The sequence below is a fragment of the Octopus bimaculoides genome, chromosome 9 (assembly GCF_046866305.1).
Source record: "Octopus bimaculoides isolate indiv1 chromosome 9, ASM4686630v1, whole genome shotgun sequence".
In the NCBI taxonomy this organism is placed as follows: domain Eukaryota; kingdom Metazoa; phylum Mollusca; class Cephalopoda; order Octopoda; family Octopodidae; genus Octopus; species Octopus bimaculoides.
Genome location: NC_142936.1, coordinates 16,997,400 through 17,021,088, shown reverse-complemented (window position 1 = coordinate 17,021,088; position 23,689 = coordinate 16,997,400). Strand labels below are relative to the sequence as shown.

Genomic DNA, 23,689 nt, shown 5'->3' with positions numbered 1-23,689 from the left:
CTTGAATGTGTGTCATGAGTGCACCATCACAGATATATGAAGTAGTGTGTCTATATGTGTAGCCAGGCAACTGAGATTTGTGAGTAAGCAAGCCCCAGCTAATTTATAAATATTTATCATCTTCTAGTAACTATTTATCATATTTGATACATAAATATTTATATTTAATATGTAAAAAAAAAATGACATGGTTATATATAGCTACATTGTATTCAACCTGTTAATTTTGTTGACATAGAATAACTGAAGCACAATTTGCACAAGTTATAATTACAGATTAGGATTTATAATTGTATTTTAACATGTCAATCTGTTGGTAAGTGTATATGTGTGGAGGGGTTGAGTAGGGAAGGGTAGAAGAATAGTTTTAAAAAAACAAGTTTCAGTGACAAAGATTTCAGAAAATATGTTACATGTAAAGGCAAATATTTTCACTTGAATGACTGATATCAACAGTCTATTGTACAAATACAGCTACATCATCATCATCACCATCGTCGTTTAACGTCCGCTTTCCATGCTAGCATGGGTTGGATGATTTGACTGAGGACTGGTGAACCAGATGGCTGCACCAGGCTCCAATCTGATCTGGCAGAGTTTCTACAGCTGGACACTCTTCCTAACGCTAACCACTCCGAGAGTGTAGTGGGTGCTTTTACGTGCCACCGGCCCGAAGGCCAGTCAGGTGGTACTGGCAACAGCCATGCTCAAAATGGTGTATTTTACATGCCACCTGCACAGGAGCCAGTCCAGCGGCACTGGCAACAATCTTGCTCGAATGTCTTTACACATGCCACCGGCACAAGTGCCAGGAAGGCGACGCTGGGCACAGGTGCCATCACGATTTTGCTTTCGCTTGCCCCAACAGGTTTTCGCAAGCCAAGTTTTGTGTCCAAAGAATTTCACTATGCAATCATCTTGTCTGGATTCAATCCCACTGTATGATAACTTAAGACAAAAATCTCATAACAGCCTCATCAGAGAAACACAAGCCTTGTAAGTGAAATTACATAGATGTAAATCATGCAGAGGCCTGACAGAACTGTAATCGTTTCTGGGGTGTTAACCCTAATCTATCATCCTGCTTAGCAGATTTAACTAATATTTCTAACTAGTTTGAGTAATTGTGTAGAGGTTCTGTCTTTAATTTGCTCTGTCAATATTTTAAATTGTTTTGTTTCTGAGAAAATTGAAGTATATGTAATCCTCTTTAACAGATAAGATTTAATGTCATGCAACTACTTAGTATCTGCTTTTGTGTACTGTAGTATGGGTAAATACAACAAACAAATCTTCTTGTTAGTAATCATGAAGACAAATTTTTGATACAATGACAAAGAATTTCTTAAGGTCATCAATAATGTCTGCCTAAACCTTTCTTTTAACATTTTTCAACTTCCTGTACCTCTTACTGTCTGTCATACTGTTAGCCATACACTAAGCTTTTTGCTTTATTTTACCTCTCCACAATGGCATTTCTCTAAAATTTCCTTCCTCTATTTTCTCATTACATACACAGACCTTCGAAATATATCAAATTGAATATTAACAGTGATAACTTAAATCAGTTGTCCCTATGCTACAGCTTACAAAGTGAACTGTCTCTCCTCATCAGACTAAATTATTTCAAAACATTAAAAATTTGTCTTGTTTTATACTAAAGTGTGTGTGTGTGTGTAAAACAGAAACAGTGAGGGAGGTATAGAACTGAATATTACAGGATAGAATTTCTACTGAAAATAACATGAACTGGAAAGATGTCATAATAGATAGACTATGTAATGAGTGCAGGTTATGTATAATGAAATTAATATGAAAGTGTTACTTCAAAAGTGTGTAGTACATAAAAATGTGACATGAAAAGAGGTTTTTGTTATTTGAACAAGAAATGGTGAGATGCTGGCAGAGGAAAATAAAAAATAAAATTAATTATTGATATCGATAAATTGGCAAAAGTTTTTAAAAATGAAAACAGACCAATCTAAAAAGCTTTACATTTCTGAGGTGCAGACATGGGCTGTGTGGTTAAGAAATTTGTTTCCCAGTCATAGAGTTTCAGGTTTAATCACATTGTGTGACACCTCAGGTTTGCTATAACTCTGAGACAACAGAACTATAATCGTTTCTGTGGTGGTAACCCTAATCTATCATTCTGCTTAACAGATTTAACTAATATTTCTAACTAGTTTGAGTAATTGTGTAGAGGTTCTGTCTTTTATTTGCTCTGTCAATATTTTAAATTGTTTTGTTTCTAAGGAAATTGAAGTATATGTAATCCTCTTTAACAGATAAGATTTAATGTCATGCAACTACTTAGTATCTGCTTTTGTGTACTGTAGTATGGGTAAATACAACAAACAAATCTTCTTGTTAGTAATCATGAAGACATAAATTTTTGATACAATGACAAAGAATTATTGATACAGATAAATTGGTAAAAGTTTTTTAAAATGAAAATAAACCAATCTAAAAGGTTCTACATTTCTGAGGTGCATACATGGGGTGTGTGGTTAAGAAGTTTGTTTCCCAGCCACGGAGGATGTAAATTTGGTTGATGAAAACTGAAAGATGCCATTTTACTCTTTTACCTGTTTCAGTCATTTGACTGCGGCCATGCTGGAGCACCGCCTTTTAGTTGAGCAAATCGACCCCAGGACTTATTCTTTGGAAGCCTAGTACTTATTCTATCGGTCTCTTTTGCCGAACCACTAAGTTATGAGGACGTAAGCAGACCACCATCAGTTGTCAAGCGATGCTGGGGGACACAAACACATACATAAACATACATATATACATATATACGACGGGCTTCTTTCAGTTTCCATCTACCAAATCCACTCACAAGGCTTTGCTTGGCCCGAGGCTATAGTAGAAGACACTTGCCCAAGGTACCATGCAGTGGGAATGAACCCGGAACCATGTGGTTGTACATATATATATATATATTGGCGTTAGGAAGGGCATCCACCTGTAGAAACTCTGCCAAATCAGATTGGAGCCTGGTGTAGCCTTCGGGTTCCACCAGTCCTCAGTCAAATCGTCCAACCCATGCTAGCATGGAAAGCGGACGTTAAACGACGATGATGATATTAGGTTGTTTCACATGAAATGTTATATTTGAAAGGTAACAATAAAAGGTTTCAGAAGTGTTAGAGAACTGATTTATTTAATCAGAGTAGGACCCATGTTCATTTATGATGTTTACCCAACCTTTCTTTATGTCATATATTCCGTCTTTAAAAAAAATTCACCTTTTGCTGTGATAAACTGTCTGAATGCTTCAATTACTTCTCTATTTAAGAATGTTTTATTGCTTATGAAAAGCTCAAAATGCTTAAATAAATGATGACCAATAGGAGAATGGAACTGCAACTATAACATCTTTATACATTTTTATTTTTATTTCTACATTCATTCTCCTATTTCTCTTTATACTCCTTATTTGATTCCTTTTCCCTTCTCATATTGAACTCTAATATTTCCCTCTATTTAACCACCTCACATCGTCTCTGATGAAGGGATATCCCTAATATCCTAGAAACAGCTGTAAAACTAACTTACTCTTTATAAATGTCCTGAAAATTCCACACAGCCTTGGCTTTGTTGTCTTGTTTTATTCAACACACACACACACACACACACACACACACACACACACACACATATTAATATATATATATATATACTAGCTGGTGTACCCGGTAATTCCTGGGGGTAAAGATGTTCTATTTAAACACCTTATTACTCTGATATAAGAAAGCAATTTCGTTATAACTGCCACAAAAGGTGTATTTATCATCATGAAAAAGCACAAGAAACTGTCAGCTGGAGGAGGGAGAGGTTGTTGGAGGTTGGCGGGAGAGGTTTTCAGAGGTTGGCGAGAAAGATTGTTGGCGGTTGGTGAGAGAAGTTGTCGGAGGTTGGAGAGAGGCAAAGACATTATTCTGCTTAGCGAAGGCATCTGGGAAATGTATAACTGCTATCATTCACAGAAAAACTATTCTTTTACCATGAGAAAAGCGCTGTTGAAGTGTTAAGTGAAATTTGGCAATCGTGGATCGAATCCACGCTATGCCTGCATGAAACCACTACAAATATGTTGTGGAATAGAAAATTCATCTACTGTCATGGAAAAAGTGTAACTGTAAAAATACAGAATTATCAGAGTAATGGGCATACATACTTCAATATTTTCTACAAGAATCTTTCTTGCAATGAAACATTGTAAAGATCAAAAGCCATTCCATTTTCAGCTGTTACAATATTTAACAGTGCATCTATGACACCATGTTTATTCAAATCAAAGTATCTCTTAACTATAGTTAAAATATGAGTAACTGAGATATCTGTACTCACACTATTTATGATAGAAAACTTTTGCATACTTCAGATATCAAATATCACTATTTTTTCATGAAAGGCAATTTCATTCCGAATGACGTACCAAAATTTTGTCCTCATTGAACATTTTGCACAAACTTACTGTTCAGGAAATATTTTCTGACATGCTGTCAGATTATCAATGTTTGCAAAGGAAATTGTATGTTCAGTAAAATAACCAGCAATAAGCAATTCAGTTTTGGTTGTTAGTTCACTTTCCAAAACTTCTTTCTCACAATGGAGGAAGAATATATCAACACTAGATTTAATCACATCAAAACACTTGTTTTACAGAAGTTTTGTGTTTCAATACCATGGATTTAAATGCATTTCTCAGAATGCTATTGCAGCATTTAGAGTGACAAGCTTCTTCATCATTCTTAGTTTGTTGAAGCAAATACTTCAATTCAGGATTTTGCAGAAATTTTTCTTTAGATGACTAGAAGCTTTCACTTCATCTCTCAGTATGATAGAAGATAAATATTATACAAATGATCAGTAAATGGACTTGCTCATACATCATTCATGATACATGACCAAAACCATCACTGAATGCTAGTTTCAACAGACACAATGCAACTACTGTGCTAAAACAGTACATGTATAATATGAAATTCAAATGTATAACCATCTGATATTTATGGGTGTGTATGGCTTGGTACTATGTACCATGCTTTTGTTAATAGTTTTACGTTTTTTTTTTTTTTTTTTTTGTTGCTGCAAGCTGACATATTTGAATCTTAGTCCCCATCACTCTTGATCTGGTTAAACATCAAGGATGTGACAGCTGGAGGAAGAGAGTGCTGCGCCAACAATCAGGCTGGTTTCATTTTAACTAACTAGACAGAAGCAATGTGAAATGAAATGGTTTGCTCACGGACACAAACAGTCTAAAGGACACAACAGTCTAAAAATTGAACCTACAATCTTATATTCATGAGCAGTTTATCCTAATCACTAGGCCACGTGTCTTCATGCATTTAATTAATGACTAAACTAACTTTGAAGATATTAAAATCATTAATAGTTATTTTAAACACAGACACAGACACAGACACAAACACACACACACACACAAATACACACATAGGCATACAAACACATGCCACACATATACACACTTACATACACAAATATAAACACACACATGCATGTACAAACACAAACACACATACACACCACACACCCACACACATATACAACCCACACCTACACACATCCAAACACTCACATACAGATGTACTTGCACTTTCAACAAAAATTCTTGGAAATGAACAAAGTATCAGAATACACAGTTTATTCAGTATATTCATTGCAGAGTAGTGAACTAAGTACTCCCTAACTGGCATGTAGAAAATGGAAGATCTCCATTACTGTGAAATTGACAAAAACCATTCTCCCTCATATAGTAAACTTCACAGTCTCAATGAGGAATAATGTGTGTGTGTGTGTGTGTGTGTGTGGTTTTAACACACACACACACACACATGAAAGAGCAAAATGGTAGAATAGTATAAAAATAGAAAATTTAAGCAACGTCATTGGTTAAATGTTAATCAGTAATTGATAAATATACATTTGATTTTGGGGAGACTACAACACTTTATGACAATATGCTATCTTAAAAATAGTATTAGCACTACATACAGGGTGATTGGAAAGTTACAGCCTATTTTAAAATAATTATAAATTATTTGTTAATTGTAATTTTTTTCTCAAATTTTTTTGTGTTTGTTTTTTGAAATATAAATTAAACCTTATACTAAAAGCTTTCCTCTCAAATCCCTTTTTTTGCAAAAATTGCAATTAATAAATAATCTATAAGTATTTTAAAATAGGGAGTTACTTTTCAATTACCCTCTGTGTGTGTGTGTGTGCGGGTGTGTGGTAAGAAGTTTACTTACCATGCATATGGTTTTGGGTTCAGTCCCACTGTGTGGCACCTCAGGCAAGTGTCTTCTACAATAGCCTCAGGCTGACCAAAGTCTTGTGAGTGGTAGACAGAAACAAAAAGAAGCCTGTTGGATATATATATATATATATATATATATATATATATAATCCTTTTACTTATTTCAGTCATTTGACTGGAGCATCGCCATTAGTCAACCAAATCAATCTCGGGCTTAGTACTTATTCTGTTGGTCTCTTTTGCTGAACCACTAAGTTACAGGGATGTAAACACACCAACATCAGTTGTCAAGCGAATGTGGGGAGGACAAATAGATACACACAAACACACACATATATGCACAAACACACACACACACGACAGGATTCTTTCAGTTTCTGTCTTCCAAATCCACTCATAAGGCTTTGGTCAGCCTGAGGCTATAGTAGAAGACACATGCCAAAAGTGTCACACAGTGGGACTGAACCCAGAACCATGTGGTTGGGAAGCAAGCTTCTTACCACACAGTCAAGCCTGCACCTATCCATGTATGCGTATCTTTCTCTCTGTGTTTGTCCCCTACACTGCTTGATAACCAGTGTTGATGGGTTTAAGTCTCCATAACATAGCAGTTTGGCAAAAAGGATCGATATAATAAGTAACGGGCTTAAAAAAATAATACTGGAGTCAATTCGCTTGACTGCAAAAATTCTTTAAGATAGAGCCCTGACATGGGCATAGTCTAATGACTGAAACTAAATATATATATATATATATATATATATATATATATATATAAGCAATGTTAATTCTCTAAATGAAGTATTAACAGTAACTGCAGGATAAAGTGTAGTATATTGCCACTTAAGTGTGGCTGACCCCTAGGGGTGGATGTTACTGTTGCTTTTAGCCCCAGGAGGACATCTCCTCCAGCTGGCTTATCGACACACGACTGTGTCCTGTTTGCCAAGGGAAGTTATCCCTCTCACCACGATCTGCAGCACGAACGGATCCGGATTTCAGGGTTATTTCCCTTCGTCGGCGTTCGATAGCTACTGACCTCGGCGAGAGAATTTCACTGGAAAAGTAGATATAAGATTGCCAGGATTTTGTCTCTCTCGCCGAGGTCAGTAGCTATCGAACGCCGACGAAGGGAAATAACCCTGAAATCCAGATCCGTTCGTGCTGCAGATCGTGGTGAGAGGGATAACTCCCCTTGGCAAACAGGACACAGTCGTGTGTCGATAAGCCAGCTGGAGGAGATGTCCTCCTGGGGCTAAAACAACAGTAACATCCACCCCTAGGGGTCAGCCACACTTAAGTGGCAATATACTACACTATATATATATATATATATATATATATATAATTCTTAAAAAGGAATATTGTTGACAATGACTTTGAAGTTTCAGCTTGCTAAGCCATCAACAGACTGCCTATACATACATAGGTACATGATACATACATACATACAAACATACATACATATGTTTGAGAGATATTTGCACCTGTAAAGGCTTTTCTCTGTACTTTGTTGTGGAGAAAAGTATTTTCACATGAGACAAAAAGATGTTAAAAAAACTATAGTCAACTCTAAGTGGTCTGTGTAGGACTGATGGATGCATTTCAAATTTGTTGCTTCTCTTCAGCACCAGATACCAAGAGAGGCAACTCTGAGCTATGAGTACTACATGCCTCTCAGATGTGGAGTATTGTCTTGCAAATTACTTGGTGAACTTATATGTACTGGAGCCATGTAAAAAGCACTCAGTACACCCTGTGAAGTGGCTGGTGTTATAAAGGGCATTTAGCCATGGCAAACAAAACAAACAGATATTAGAGGTTGGTACAGTCCTCTGGCTTGTGATCTGTCAAACTGTCCAACCCAAGCCAGTATGGAAAAGTGGACATTAAATGATGATGATGATGATGATATATATATATATATATATATACGGAGATGTACTTGCATAGTAAGTGACCTGATCTGAGATCGTGTGCTGGAACGAAAACAATTGCAGCGTGGAAGGTGTTTATAAACCATTTAAAATAACACACAAAAGCCGTCAGATTCACTTCAACATTTAAATTTAATTTGTCAAAATATTTTCGTCGCTTTGAGACCGCGACCTGTTCACTGACAATATTGTGCTGCATTTTGTCAGTGAACAGGTCGTGGTCTCAAAGCGACGAAAATATTTTGACAAATTAAATTTAAATGTTGAAGTGAATCTGACGGCTTTTGTGTGTTATTTTAAATGGCTTATAAACACCTCCCACGCTACAATTATATATATATATATATATATATATATATGTATAAATGGCTACTTTAATGTAGCTGTCCTAAGAGATGACGATATTGCTATTTAACTCGAGGAATCCATCTCCTCCAACTGGTTTATTCAGTGCACTTCTCACACTTGATATTTATTGAAAGTAGAAGATAACTTCTGCCACTCTAGCTCTGAGACCACCAGACCACATGATTTTGATCTATATTGGATCTCCTTGGTGGTGGGTACTCATTTGCCAGGCATGGCAGCAATATATAACAGACTAGTTTCCTTGTATATACACAGACATGCAGAAAGTAAACAGACACCTTTAATTTTCAAAATCTTTTATTTAATATGCAAAGCGAACAATTGAAATGTAATCGATAGATAGGACTACATACTTTAGTATTTAGTTGACATTCCCTTTGCAGTTTTTAATTCAGAAACTCTTTTTGGCATTGAACTGATAAGCTTTGTGATTGTCTCTTGTGGAATTTCTGTCCACTTTTTATGCAACAATTGAAACAATTCATCTTTAGATTTAGGTTTCTGTCAAGTTTTTCATACAGCTCTATCTAGTATGCTCCAAAGATTTTCAATTGGGTTCATGTCAGGAGATTGGCTCGGCCAAGGAAGCTTTTTGATCCCATTTACAGTCAGCCATTGTTGATTCCTTTTCGCTGTGTGGCATGGAGCCCCATCTTCCATGAATAAAAACTCATTTTTCATTATGTTATTGTGTGAATATATTGGAAGTAGTCCTTGCCTAAGTATTTCGATGTATTTTTCAGAGTTTATGGTTCCAACACATTCAATCAGCTCAGAACGACCATTGCTGGTGACAGCTCCCCATACCATTACAGAGATACCGTTATGTTTCAGAATTGGTTGGAGTCATTTCAAATCAAATTCTAGGTTGGGAAGCCTCCAGACCCAAACACGTCTACTGTCTGAAAGTAATGCAAATCTGGATTCATCTGAGAAAATCACTCTATTCCAAAATAAGCTGGATTTTTCTGACATCCACACACAAAACACACACACACACACACACAAATTCAGGACCTTAATCCAGTACAGTACAAGATCAACACAGCCACATAGTCATAGCCTGTTAGCATGTTTTGTTGGTATTCAACTATTTTTTCTTCCTTTGCTATTGTGCCTTTAGTGACCAGTCTAATATGACCCATAGATAGTTCAAATTTTACATGACAATTCACTATGTAACATGAAGTCACGCGTTACTCACAAACAACGATTTTTCCCCTCAATTTTCAACTGAATTGATTTACATTACATTTTATAATACTACTAATTATTATTCTTGTTCTGATTGTTCAATTATCTTAATAAGTTGGCACTCCTTATACTGACTCATCTAATCTTCTTCCACTTCCCCTATCACAAACTTTTAATTTTCAATATGATTCCTTCCCAAAAAAAGACACTTAACTAGATAAACAGGATAAATAAATATATCAATATAAACACTCTTGTCCTTTTAATTCACCTGTTGTGTAGGTGAATTCAAAAATTTCATAGTTCTCAGTTACTTGCTATATACACTGTTATACAGGGTGTTCGGGCTAAATTTGACGATTTTTTATTTCCTTTCTACAGAAACTGCTTGATGTAGTGGTGAACAGTCAAGGCCGCTAGAGAGCATAACGATTGGAGTTGGAGTTGACAAAATTTAGTTGACATGGCAAACTAGTAGTCATCTGAATATTGGAAAAGAGTTACCTGTATCATGGTAATTCACACCAGGTATCAAAATGCTGACATCATGGCTACTGCTCAATGCCCCATAAACATTGTCAAGGCTGTGAGATGTGACGTGTTCATCATGAACACCTAATTCTCCTGAACTCTCATGGTCTTTGGGTATGTTTCCATTGAGGGTGACATCATGCCACCCAACATTTTTGAGCAAGGCCTTAGGCTCAATTTGGATGGCTATGTGAAGTTGTTGGAGACTGTGTTCAGACACCAGCTGGATTGGGTTGCTGCTGGTAGGCTGTGTGGCAGCAGGATTCAGCTCCTTGCTATACTTCCAGCAAGAGTCAGAATTGGTTGGACTTCATCAATCCCAGTTTCTGGCCTCCTAATACCCTTGGTTGTAATCCCATGGGTTAGTATGCATTGTGTGCAGTTGAGAAAGACACCAACCACTCTGCCTGTAACACCAAAGCCAAGTTAATGGCCAAAATCAAGGAAGTGCTCAAAGATTTTCCAAGAGACACTGTGAGGAATGTATGTACCAGATTCCAAGCTGTCTGAAGCTGTGGTGGAAGATGGGGGCAGCAACTTTGAGTAAACTGTTATTATCCAACCATAATCTAGTTGATATTTTTTGATTTATTGAAAAATACTTTTATTTTTGGATCAGATTGTTTTCTTTCTGAAGGAACAGCTACACACTATGGAAATTTGAGACAAACAGGCCATTACGAAGCCCAGAATAATCTATACATATGTATATGTGTGTGTGCATGTGTGTATTTAACAGGGCGGTAGAAATAGTAAGTTGATAGAATCTGATACTGCATATTTTACTATATCTAGGTCAAAATTATATTCTTATGTTTCAAAATCCAACTGCTGTCAACTTTGCCTTTCAGCTTCACATCAAGAAAAGGAATGTGTATTATATCAAATAGTATGCATCACGATCCCAGTATATAAGAATATTATTATCCTTATATAGTTATAATATGATCTGAATTAAGACACCTAGTGATAATTGAAAATCAAACCAATCAGAAAGTAGAGTACGGGGGTGAGCTGAATAGTTCACAGGCTGACTATGAAGCAATGATGCTAGAGCTGTGAAATGTTGCATGCATTTTCACTCTCCTTATTAATAGCTGCTTTGTTTCTTTCCAGGTAAACTGACAACTGACTGTTCAAAGAAGACTTCAAAAGTAACTGGTTGTGACTTCTCTTGCAAATGGACAAAATTTGGCATCGTGATGTTATCAAGAACCTGCAGAAGAATTGTTTAACCCCCAAGGACATTCATGTTGACATGGTTGCTACATTAGGGGAGGACACTCCAGATTTATTATCTGCAAAAGTGTGTGGTTGAAATCAGGAGAGGAAGGGATAGCCTTGAAGATGACCCAAGGTCTGGATGCTCTGTAACTTCCACCACTGAGTAAAACAAAAACTATTTATATGGTTTTATATACTGTTTGTAGGCTTTTTATGTGCCTTATAATTTTATATTTTCATTTTTTATTTTTTTATTTTTACTTTATTCTTATTTTATATTTGTATTGAATTTTGTAAATCTCTGAAGAGGCCTAGCGAATCATGCATGTAGCCCCATTACATCATTTTCATCTACTAATTACTCCGGCGTACAGGAGTTATAGAGATAGAATGGGGCATGCCAATGCTAGGCCGAAACAGGTGTAAGTTTCTGTCCTTTCTCCAATTGCTAAATGTCCTTTCTCCAATTGCTAAATGTCCTTTATATTTGAAATCTTAATTGTTAATATGACATGGTATGTCATAAGTGTCTGTATATTGTGTTTTTTGTCAATTTAGTTATAAAATTAACAGATTAATCAACGGAATACATTGTCTGCAAGTCGATGGGTACCACATATTCTCATTGCTATATATATATATATATATATATATATATATATATATATATATATATAGATTGTTTGCCAACATAACATGGCAGTCCTGGTTTAGGACAAATGTTGCTGTAATTTAGCTCCAGCAGACATTGTCTCCAGCTGGCTATATGACACGATCTGTGTCCTTATATTTTCAAACAAGGGAATATAAGGACACAGATTGTGTCGTATAGCCAGCTGGAGACGATATCTCCTGGGGCTAAACTATAGCAACAATAGTCCTAAACCAGGACTGCCATATTATGTTGGCAAACAATCTTTACTATAAAGTAAACCGGGAAACCGGGCCCATGAGCCTGGCTAGGCTTTAAAAGGGCGCAAAAAAAAAAAAAAAAATACACACACATGATGTGGATGGATGCCGATTGCTCTATAAAGAAGTGCCAATCTCTCAAAGTGGATGAAACTTGTGGAAGAGGGAGACCAAAAAAGACATGGGACAAGACACTGAAAGATGACCTCAGGATGTTGAACCTTTCAGACAAGATGACAAAGGACCGCAATATCTGGTGCCTTGCTGTACTCAAGAGAACCCATCCTCCACAGCAGAAGTGTTAAGGCCAATTCCCCCTGGTGAAGGGGAAAGTCCTATACCGGTGCCACATCAAAAGTACCCAGCACACAAACTGTAAAGTGGTTGGCATTAGGAAGGGCATCCAGCCGTAAAAGTCAAGCCAAATCAAACTGGAACCTGGTGTAGCTCTCCAGTTTACCAGCTTTGGTCAAACCGTCCAACCCATGCCAGCATGAAAAACGTACGTGAACGGATGATGATGAAGGAATATGTTATATACAACAGGCTTCCACATAGCTACTCACAGTTTCTGTCTAATTTATTTACAAGATATTGGACAGTCTGGGGCTATAGTAGAAGATACTTACCCAAGGTGTCACACAGGGGGACTGAACCCAAAACCAAGTGGTTGCAAAGCTAACTTCTTAACCACACAGCCATACCTATGTATGTATACTAATATGATATTATTTTGCTCCAAACTTATGACCAATCTCATTATAGTGTCAGCCATCCCCACTCCCTCTTTTTTTTTTATAGATATTGTTCATCTTTCCACATCTTTCAAAACATTTCCCGGGTACAAACACGCCTGACCTGTGAGGTATAGGAAATAAACGGAAGTGCGTCTGTAAGCACTGAACGATCATCTCGTGACTAGTGACGTCATCAACCAATATATATATAAAAGACTGTTGTCTTCCATCCAAATTCTTTTATAGTTTCGTAGGTAAGTCAGCCATTTGTTTACGTTTTTCTTTTTTTTTTTTCTCTCTCTGTTCAAAACTTGTGTTTAATTCATGACCACTATTGGATTAATAAATAGTTTGGTGTATTTTCTAACTTAACAAATGCTATTTTATTTGTCTATATCCCCTTCTCCCATTTCATCAACATTCATTTATGATGTTGTAAATAATAACTCCTCTTTTGTTTCTCTATACACAAAAAAAAATATATATAGGTGATCTTTAAAATATATATTTATCAGTCTATGCTATTATTACACACCGATTTTAGTTCCACACAAACATAATGAGCATTAATATTTTACAGAAATAGAGTAGTAACTAGTAACTGTTTTATTTTTACCCACTGTTTTAATGTTTCTATTTCTTGTTGCTACGCTCAATGGCTAATGGTTAGCTTCTATTTGCTTCTACATCACACACACAAAGATATATATATATATATATATATATATGTATGTATGTATGTATATATATATTGTTTACGTCTGTATTACTAACCCTCAATGGCTACTGCTTAGCGTGTTTATGTCTCCTCTTTGTACATCACATACATACACTGTTGAACCAAGGAGGGAGCCTTGATGCAGTTACTCACATATCTTATCCTACTATTTCAAATGAAGGAGATTATTTGGACATCTTAGTCATTGGGTATCTATTTGGACTAGATTGTCACGGCTATAACGTCTTTACTTGTAGGTTTGTTCGAGTTGGGGGTTGGCTGGGCAGCTTAAAACACCCATCAATGTTGACGTCTGCTGCTGCTGCTTCTTCGTGTTTCTAATGTTATTGTCTCATAAGGCTTCATTTGTTATCTACAGTGAAGTTGTGTGCTTCATGCCATTAAATGATTACATTCTATTCCGCCTTTCTGTTTCTACAATTTCTATTTTTCATTATCTCGTCGCAGAAATGAAAATAAATTATTATTACCCTACATGGTTTCATCATATCCAGACATCTAGTTCACACGCGCACGCGCGCACCAATGAAAGAGATTTTGTTGTCAGTTTCTATTTGTCTCTTTCTCTAGTGAAATGGATGTAGTGTTATATTTTTTATATTACACTCACACACTCTCATATATTAAATGAGTCAGAAACACACAGATTATTTTGTTTGTGATCTCGGTTCACACACCCTTATCAATCTTTGTTTGCTTCTCCCATATTTCATAATCACACTCCTGATAAACAACGCCATGTATTTTCTCACATTTCTTCATCTTCCCGAAAATAAAAAAAATCTTCCTCCCTGTGATGTCAAAATATTTGTTGTTAGCGATGATGCTGGGATAATTATATATATATATATATATATATATATATATATATATATATATATATATATATATATGGTTTTTTTTTTTCCTTTCTCATTTCTACTCTAACCTCGTCACAAAGGGACACTAGCTAAGCACCTCGCCTGTATGTTTGTGTATATAGGACAAGTTACATCAAATATTTATATACACAAGCACTAGCATTTAAATACAAACCAGTCGTTATAGAGACCATCTACCATACTGAGACCATTATAGCGAAGCACTTTCCTAACACTACCCAATAGCACCATACATTTGCTTACGTAATAACATCCTTGTTTCTATACACACGTACTGTATGCGTGTGTGTGTGTGTGTAACTAAACATATAATCGTTTGAGATCTGTGTTAACGTCGTTAAAATGTTTTAAGTTTCACTTTGTCGACCATCCTTCCATTATTTTTTAAACAGTTTTATTGGTGGCCATAGACACATGGGACTTTGACGTAATAGACACACACAAACATATCTATCTATCTATCTATCTATCTATCTATATATATATATTTATATAGATATAAATGTGTGTGTGTGTGTGTGTGTATGTATGTATATTGTTGGTTGTCACTTTGAACACGGCCAAGCCACAGGTGTTAATGTACATTAATCAGAAACAAGAGGCACTTAATCGAACTGGAATAATGTTTTTGTCTAACTTAAATGAATAGTTAGAGAAAGCTGGTTCAATATCTGACGATAATTATGAGCGGTCAAATGACGTCAAACCGATTGACGAGGTGGGTAGGGATGGGACAGAATTCTTTCAAATAGTAGTAATGTTGAAAGAGATAACGTGTCTGTAAATGGGCGTTATTATAGTTTCCAGTATCAACAATAACCATGACGACATCAAATCTTTTTTCCCATTGCTAATGTTGTCATCTTGGCTTTCTTGTCTAAGGTGACATTTTTCTATTCACATCAGTAAGTTATATCGTTTTCTCCTCGATTTTTTTTTTTTTGTCTTTGGCTTTTTAATACAAAGCCACATTTGCAAACACAGCGCTTTAATTGATTGAATCGACCTCAGTATACTGCTGCTATTTTTTTTATCGATCCTTGGGGATGAGCGGCGAAATCAGCATTGTAGGTATTTAAATTGAAAGGTCTCGAGATAACATGAAAAGCTGTTCGATATTTATTTAATCAAGCGATCTAATTTTTTTTCTTATTTACACTTTCCTCACAAATACATGGTCATTCATTCTTAGTAGAAGAACACAACCAATTGAATTGACCCTCTTATTTAACTGGTGCTTGCTTTGTCGACCGTGGAGGGATAAATGGAAAGACGATAAGTTTTAAATGAAGGCAGAGGGATGAAGCTAAATCATCGAGATGTTTTTAATCAGCTGCTGTAGTTTGTCTATAGTTTTTAAAGAACAATTTCATACATTGGCGCAAAGCCACAAATTTGTAGTAGATTTAATTGGAGTGTGAAAAACCACCTCCTCCTGAGTTTATTATTTTACCAATCCTGAAGGTTAATAACAGTCAATCCTTATTTGATTTAAACTCAAAATCTAAAAGAATGTAACTAAATACCGCAAGGCACTCACTCAGTAGCTACTGCCTTCTGTGTCACTGCTCTTATCCCAGCAGACAGTGTGAGATTACAAAAATAGGGAAATAAATCTGAAAAACTGCAAATGGGGGAACAGTGTGAATAAAGGAAATATAATTTTAGTTATTCGAAAAGCCATTATTGGCAACTGATTTGATATTGTAGATTAATTTCAGAGATCTCAGCTATCCTCACCCTGCTCATCTTCAATGCTAGTGAACAGTGTCTTGAAGTTTGTTTGCTTGGTACAGTGTTTTTGGCATGTAATGATATAGCCAATGCTAAACTGAGAAGTAGCAGTCTATTATTATATACACTAACAAGTATGTTCAATAAATAACTAATTAAAGTAGGAAAAGAACAATTGGTAATAATTGCTTATTGCCCATTTTTTTTTCTCCATTTTTATTGTCTCTTCACTACATCTTAATTATTCAGGTACACAACACTCACCCCTTCACCACCACCATAACTGAAGTGAAAGAATCACATCTAGATGAGTGAATTCTGATCAGCATCCACAAATGTTGGGCTGTTGGTGACTAAACCTGCAAACCCACTGAGTTTGCTCTGTGAGGAGGGTGTTTTTCTTGCTATTTGGTCACCCTGCAGGATGAAAATCAAGACCTGCCTTAAGGGTGGATGAACTCTGAGGAGTCAACAGCCATCCAAATAGTATTTCTTTATTAGTTGTACTGCCAACGCAATCATTACTGTTAGGACAGCAGTAATAATAGTAATAATAATAATCCTTTCTACTAAAGGCACACAGTCTGAAATTTGGAGGGAGGAGACTAGTAAATTACATCAACCCCAGTGTGTAACTGGTACTTAATTTATTGACCCTGAAAGGTTGAAAGGCAAAGTCAACCTTGGTGGAATTTGAACTCACAACGTAGCGACAGGCAAAGTACCATTAAGCATTTCATCCAGCATGCTAACGATTCTGCCAGCTTGCCACCTTAATAATAATAATAATAATAATAATAATAATGATAATAATAATAATAATAATAATGAATACCCTGAGGACAAAAATGACACAGAACATCTTGATGGGGATAAATCTGCCACAGAGGGAAGAGAGTCTCTTTAACCTTGGTTGGCAACCCTCTAGAGATGGTGTCTCGATAAAAATACTGCAACACAATCCTCTTTATAAGTGTAATGTCAAATAACCCTCTCAACTGTGTCTGTAACAGCCAAACTCAGAGTGAAGGTCTCTTGTCTGGCAAGTGTTCCTAAATACTACTACAAAGATGAGAAAATGAACTCAAAATGACAATAGAACTGTAATGGAATGCCATTACAGAAGTGGGTCTACTAAAATAGGATACAGGAAAAGAATGCATAAAATTTGGACAGAGTAATTGTGAAAAAGAAGTGGCTGTCCCAGATAGAGCTGGAAATCTCCTCAATAGCAAAAGAGTGTGAGCATGACTACCACTGAACACAATGAACAAAAAGCAGAACTAGAACAGGGTGTAGTAGAGGGACCTATAAATATCTACAAAAGAAACAGCTGTCTTGATGAAGGTAAATTTTACTTGAAGAGAAAGGCTTACTGAGGAAGAAGCCTACTACTACACTTGAATGAAGCACAAAAGAGGGAAAGAAAGAGGCTGAGAGGAACCAAAAGAAGAAGACTGTATAAAGGATGGATGAACTGTTAACAAAAATCTACTTTGAAAACCTTACAGATCTGAACGACCTTATATACTGCACCACCTCTGTTGCTGTGCAAACTTTTGGGGGTTAAAAGTCAAAAACAAAGGACAAAGCACCATGTTGGAAATGAAAGCTTGAGAACCAAATTGAACAACTCAAGAGAGATCTTGGATGGATAAATACAATCGTAGAAAAGAAGAGGATGAGAAAAAGACACAGGAACAAATTGCATAAGATGTATGATGTAAGACACAAAAGACTGCTGGTAGTTACAGAGGAACTAATACAAAAAAAAAATAAATAAATAAATGTTGGGTGAAAATAGGATACCGACAGAGATCAAATCAGTACCTGCAGAATAGACTCTTCAAGAACAATAAAAGGAAATTCTATAAACAACTAAGGTAACGAGTCAGTAACTATAGACCTTTTACTTGTTTACCATTACTCAAGAAACTGTTAATTGACCTCATAGCAGATAATTTTCTGGAAAAGAAGAATCTATAATCAGAAAAAACAAGATGTTGGAAGAAATCAAGGGTCCTTGCTGATGTGTTATATATAAGATAGTGGAATATTAAATAAGGTACATGTAAGAAAGAAGAACTTAGCTGTTGGTGGATAGGTTATGGGAAGCCTTACGACAGTGTCCCATACATCTGGTTCTTGGAGTGTCTAAGGACTCAATGAGTCAATGAGAAGATAAACAACTTTTTGGAAAATTCAATGAGAGTGTTGGAAGTAGAACTGACATGCAAATGAATGGCTTGGTAACATGAACGTACACAGATATTTTCCTGGGAGATTCACTCCTTCTGTTAAGCCTGCTTATAAGTGTACCAAAACTAAAATGAAAACCCACCTGCTTTATATGGATGACCTCAAGCTATATACATAAAATGTAATAAACCTGGATTTTTAAAATCCAAATTGTGAAAGTATTCAGTAAAGATATTGGAATGCAGTTTGGAGTAAATAAATTTAAATAGGAGGGTAAACTCTAATGGCATAAAATTACAAGACAATATTAGATTGCTGTGGAATAATGAGAGATACAAATGCCTAGAAGCACTGCACAATGATAGGATAATAGGAGAAATGAAAGAGAAAATCACTAAAGAGTACAGGAGAATTAGAAAGGTGCTTGAAACAAAATTAAATGGAGGGAGCATCATTAAAGCCATGGGCTATGCCAGTATTGAGATACTCTTTCCCCCTTTGTGAAATGGACAAAGGGCAAGCTACAGAACTTGGATAGAAGAACTAGAACGTTCCTCACAATGCATTCTACCCTAAAATTTCAATGACTCTATCTACCAAGAAAGGAAAGTGGCAGAGGACTACTAAGCACAGAAGACATTTTAATATTGTGATACTGGGTCTGAAAAATTATGTTGTGCAGAGTAAAGAAAGAATACTATTGGCAGCCAGAGATACCCATAAAATAACTGAGGCAGTAGGAGAATTCAAAGAGAAAAAGAACAGAACAAACAAATAAAAAGAAGTGAAACTACACGGCCAATTTGTGCAACAGACTGAAAATGTTGGAAGTAAAGAATGCTGGCTCTAGTTGACAGATAGGAGCTTGAAACGAGACTGAAACACTAATTTTAGCTGCTCAGGAACAAGCGATTAGAATAAATCTGATAAGGACAAAGATCAACAAAACTCAGTCAGACAGCAAATGTAGAATCTGTAGAGAAGGAGACAAAAGGGTCAGTTACCTTTTGAGTGAGTCCAGTATAATAACATGAAAGGAGCATAAGTATAAGCGTGACTGTGTAGGCAAAAAAGTGCATTGGAGTATTAGCTATGTGGCTTCAAAATAGCAGTAAGGTGGTATGAATATGAACCAGAGGTTGTGATAAAGAATAAGAGTTACAGGCTCTTGTGGGACTTCCCCATAAAGACTGACTATACTAATGAAGAAAGAAGAGCACCGGGATTGAAGTAATTGTTTGTCCCCCCCCCTCACTACCCCAGAATGTCGTACCTTGTTCCTATAGTAGAAAGGATTGTTATAATTATCAAAGGAAGTAAGCTGACAGAATCATTACTATTTCAGATAAAATACTTGATGGCATTTCTTCCGGCTCGTTACATTCTGCTGAGGTGAATTTTGCTTTGCAATCTTTTGGGATCAATAAGTACCAGTTGAGCACTGGTGTCAATGTAATTAACTATCCTATACCCCTAAATTTCAAACCCTGTGCCTATAGTAGAAAGAATTTCTATTATTATTTTTAGAATGACACACTGAGCAAAATATTTTGTTAAAAGAAAGTTATTTGGATATTTGCTGAACAGGCTACAAGCTCTGAAAAAGTGAAATCTAGTCACTTGAAAAACAATATAGTAGAAATGAGTTATCTAAAAATGTAATCAGTTACATGAAAATCAATAGAAGTACATTCACACTTGTATTTACATAACAGTTTCTTTCAGATATTGCTGTCTATACAATAATCATAAAAAACACATTTGTGTGTGGAAAAAACAATTTTCTTTTATTTGTATTCATTAATCTTTCAATATTGAATCAAATATTTGTTTGTGAAATAGAATGTTTGCAGATATATCCCTGTTTCGTGCATGTGTATAAATTGCTGACAAGGACACTGTATTTCATTTTGCAACTATTATATACTACCAAGTATATTAAAGGTTTACAAATCAACAAGTGTCTTACTTTTGTCTTAGCAGTGCATGTTTTCACTTACGTTTATCTCTTATAGATTTCCTATAAAATTCAGAGCCAGCACTGCAAATTACAATGTTTCGTGTTTGTGTGTATGTGTGTCCATATATCCAGTTAACATCATGTTAGAATACCATGTTTACCTCTTCTGTTATTCAATACCAACCTGTTTTGAGTTAAATTTTGGTAACTTAACATTTCACATGTCTGTAGTTCCACAAATTAAGAGGTATGGTGTGTGTGTATGTCTGTCTGTCTGTCAACTTATGTCAGAATACAACCACTTCTTGGAAAGTTGTAAATTTCAAGGATGTTACCTTGAAACCTGCAAAGGGAAACCAACTGCTAGTTGTAAGGTGCAGGCCAGTTTATTAGGCTAGGTCCTTTCTGATTAACAAGTGGGCAATGCTATTCTTGGAAAGGTCTATTCAATCACCCAAGGTGCTGTCAAATCTTTCCATACCATGGATGAGAAAAGAAGTTACTAATATCCCAAGCTGCCTTTGTGTAGGCTTCCCATTACATACTGCCGACTGGTCAAGCCTGTATATTCTACTACTTCCCATCGCTGTATGGCTTTCTTCCAAAGTATGTTTTCCAAGAAGCTGATTATATAATGAGTGAAGCATGCACTGAGCTGCACTTGCCTTTCAAATAGATTGGCTTTCTTTCCAGTGGCCCAGGAGTAACTAGTTCAATCAGAAGCTGAATGACCCTCAGGTTTTACATCATATCTTCTTGACAGATTCACTATCATGAGTATTCTGATGTCCCTGCTCATTTGCTAGGTAGCTGTTGACTCTACATTGGGTTCATTCATCCTTTTGACAAGTAGTTTTTTTTTTTTGTCCTACTGTATTACTAACAACCCTCTTCACCAGTCGCCAATGATCCAACTATACAAGAAATTGTTCCAGACTACATGTTACCAGATCACAAGTGAACTGGAGTTACCAATAAGAAAAAGTACTTGATATATGTAGGGTTATTTATTCAAAAGAAGCTGATGATTGACTTCAATTTCTCACTCTGAGATTCTTTAGCCAACAAAAGTTGAATGAGTAGAAATTGATGTAAACTAAAACCCTGATCAGCTAAATTTTTGCTGTACAATAGCAGTCATGTAAGGGGGCTCAGCATGTTGTTATGAATGCTCTTATCTAACTGTTGTCAGCCAAAGTAAATCAGCCCAACCAGTGTTCTTATTTGTCTGCGACAAGTTATCATTTATTGTGTTACTTAAATGATTGCACCCAACAATGGAGTGAACCATCAGCTTCCAGAAATTTCTAAGTGATTCTTTTTCACATTTTTAGGTAATTCTTAAAGGTATCTATTTACTCTTTTTGCTGGCTAGAAGCCATAGAACTTACTAAATTAGAATGATACAGTCATGTACACACACACACACACATCTCCATATATCCACATAAGAGTCAAATGCTAAGAGCTCAGCTGAGTATTAAAAGCCTCAGCTATTGTATGTAGGAGAGTTCCCTGCACTGGTATTGTAAAAGTGACGCAGATGAAAGAAAATGTGCTGCCTAATGATAGACAGCCAAGGAAAGAATGGCGAGGTTAGATCTAAAGATGTTAAACCTCACAAATGCAATGACACAGAATTGGGCAGAGTAGAACTATGCTGCACTGTAAGCTTATCATTAAAGTTATGTATAATGTATTTTATTTTAGTTTATTTATTTATGCATATATGCAATACACGGATGTTTACTGTGTACTCAAGGTCTGTTGAACTAAACTTGATAATACAGGGAAATAGATCTGCTATGAGAAAGCTGATGCTTTTATGAGAGGATGAGTAGTAGTAGCATTAATAATAATAATGTCTCTCAACCTTGGCATTGGTCCAGTGTTATAGGGATGAGATGTAATTGATTCAATAGACACCAATAATAATGATACCAATATTTTAGTTAACTGTTGATTTTGTTTTGTTTTCTTAAATCTTGCATTATGTATTACACAAGCCTGTTTTCACTATTCTGAAAATCATTTTTTTTTTTTTATAGTACTTCATTTCACTTACCAACTGTATTAATTATGAATAATCAAGCTGATTGATTCAAGGCAAATGTTGTACTTGATTGTGATACTAAATATTAATTCTTAACTTTTTTTTATATCATTCAAACCTCTGCTGATTTTATAGAAACTTTTCCCTTCTATTATCCTCTTGAAGTATATGGTTCCCAACACTAATATTTCAACATGGCCTAGTTAGAGAATAGTCATCATCAGAACAATTAAGCACTTATATTGTTTGCTATCCTGTAATCTACAGTGTCCACAAAGGCTGGGTACATGGAGTAAATAAAATCATAACATAAACAATTAAATATAAGAAATAATAATTTCTTAAAGTATGTGTTAATCCCCATGTACCCAGACTTTGTGGACACCCTGTATATAAAATCTGGTTTAGAGTTGTGTAATTGACAGTTTTCTGCCTTAATAGACATCTGGTTTCTAATCCTACTGAAGTAGCGCCATCCTTGTTCAAGAGACAGTAAAATTAGATGCTTGCCAACGGGCTGAATTGTGTGTGGTCTCTACACTGCAGTTATTGGCTAACTGTAACCAGAGCTGCTCAGCAATAACAATTTAGGCCACTATGGGAAAATAAACATGTGAATTTAAGTCAACACGAGAATACGTCTTTAGTTATATATGATGCTTATATATTGGTTAGTTGAAATTGCTGTCATCTATTTCGATAGCATTCCTCCTGTTTTTACCCTCTGAGGCTAGTTGCAGTTAAAGGAAGATTTGAAAAGAGATGCTATTACCAGTAATCTGGAACAAGCGATCCAAAAGATGTCTTTAGCAACATCATTGTAGTAGTATAGGAGAGGGAATCATAGCCATTATCTAAGCATGGGTATTTCCAGCTGAAAATTATTCTTTATAGTAGCAGCAACACTACTACTACTACTACATATAA

The 23,689-nt window shown here is 35.8% G+C and overlaps 1 protein-coding gene across 2 annotated transcripts in view; it reads left to right on the top strand.

Moving 5' to 3' along the window:
* Positions 1–13,379: 13,379 nt before the first annotated feature.
* Positions 13,380–23,689, top strand: part of LOC106869660 (syntenin-1) — a 34,180-nt gene continuing 23,870 nt past the window's right edge. The window contains exon 1 of one of the 2 annotated variants that reach the window (XM_014915479.3): positions 13,380–13,450. The gene's annotated coding sequence lies outside the window, so the exon portion shown is untranslated. Of the gene's footprint in view, positions 13,451–15,554; positions 15,722–23,689 lie in introns of those variants that run through there. The other variant, XM_089357196.1, reaches the window with a different exon arrangement.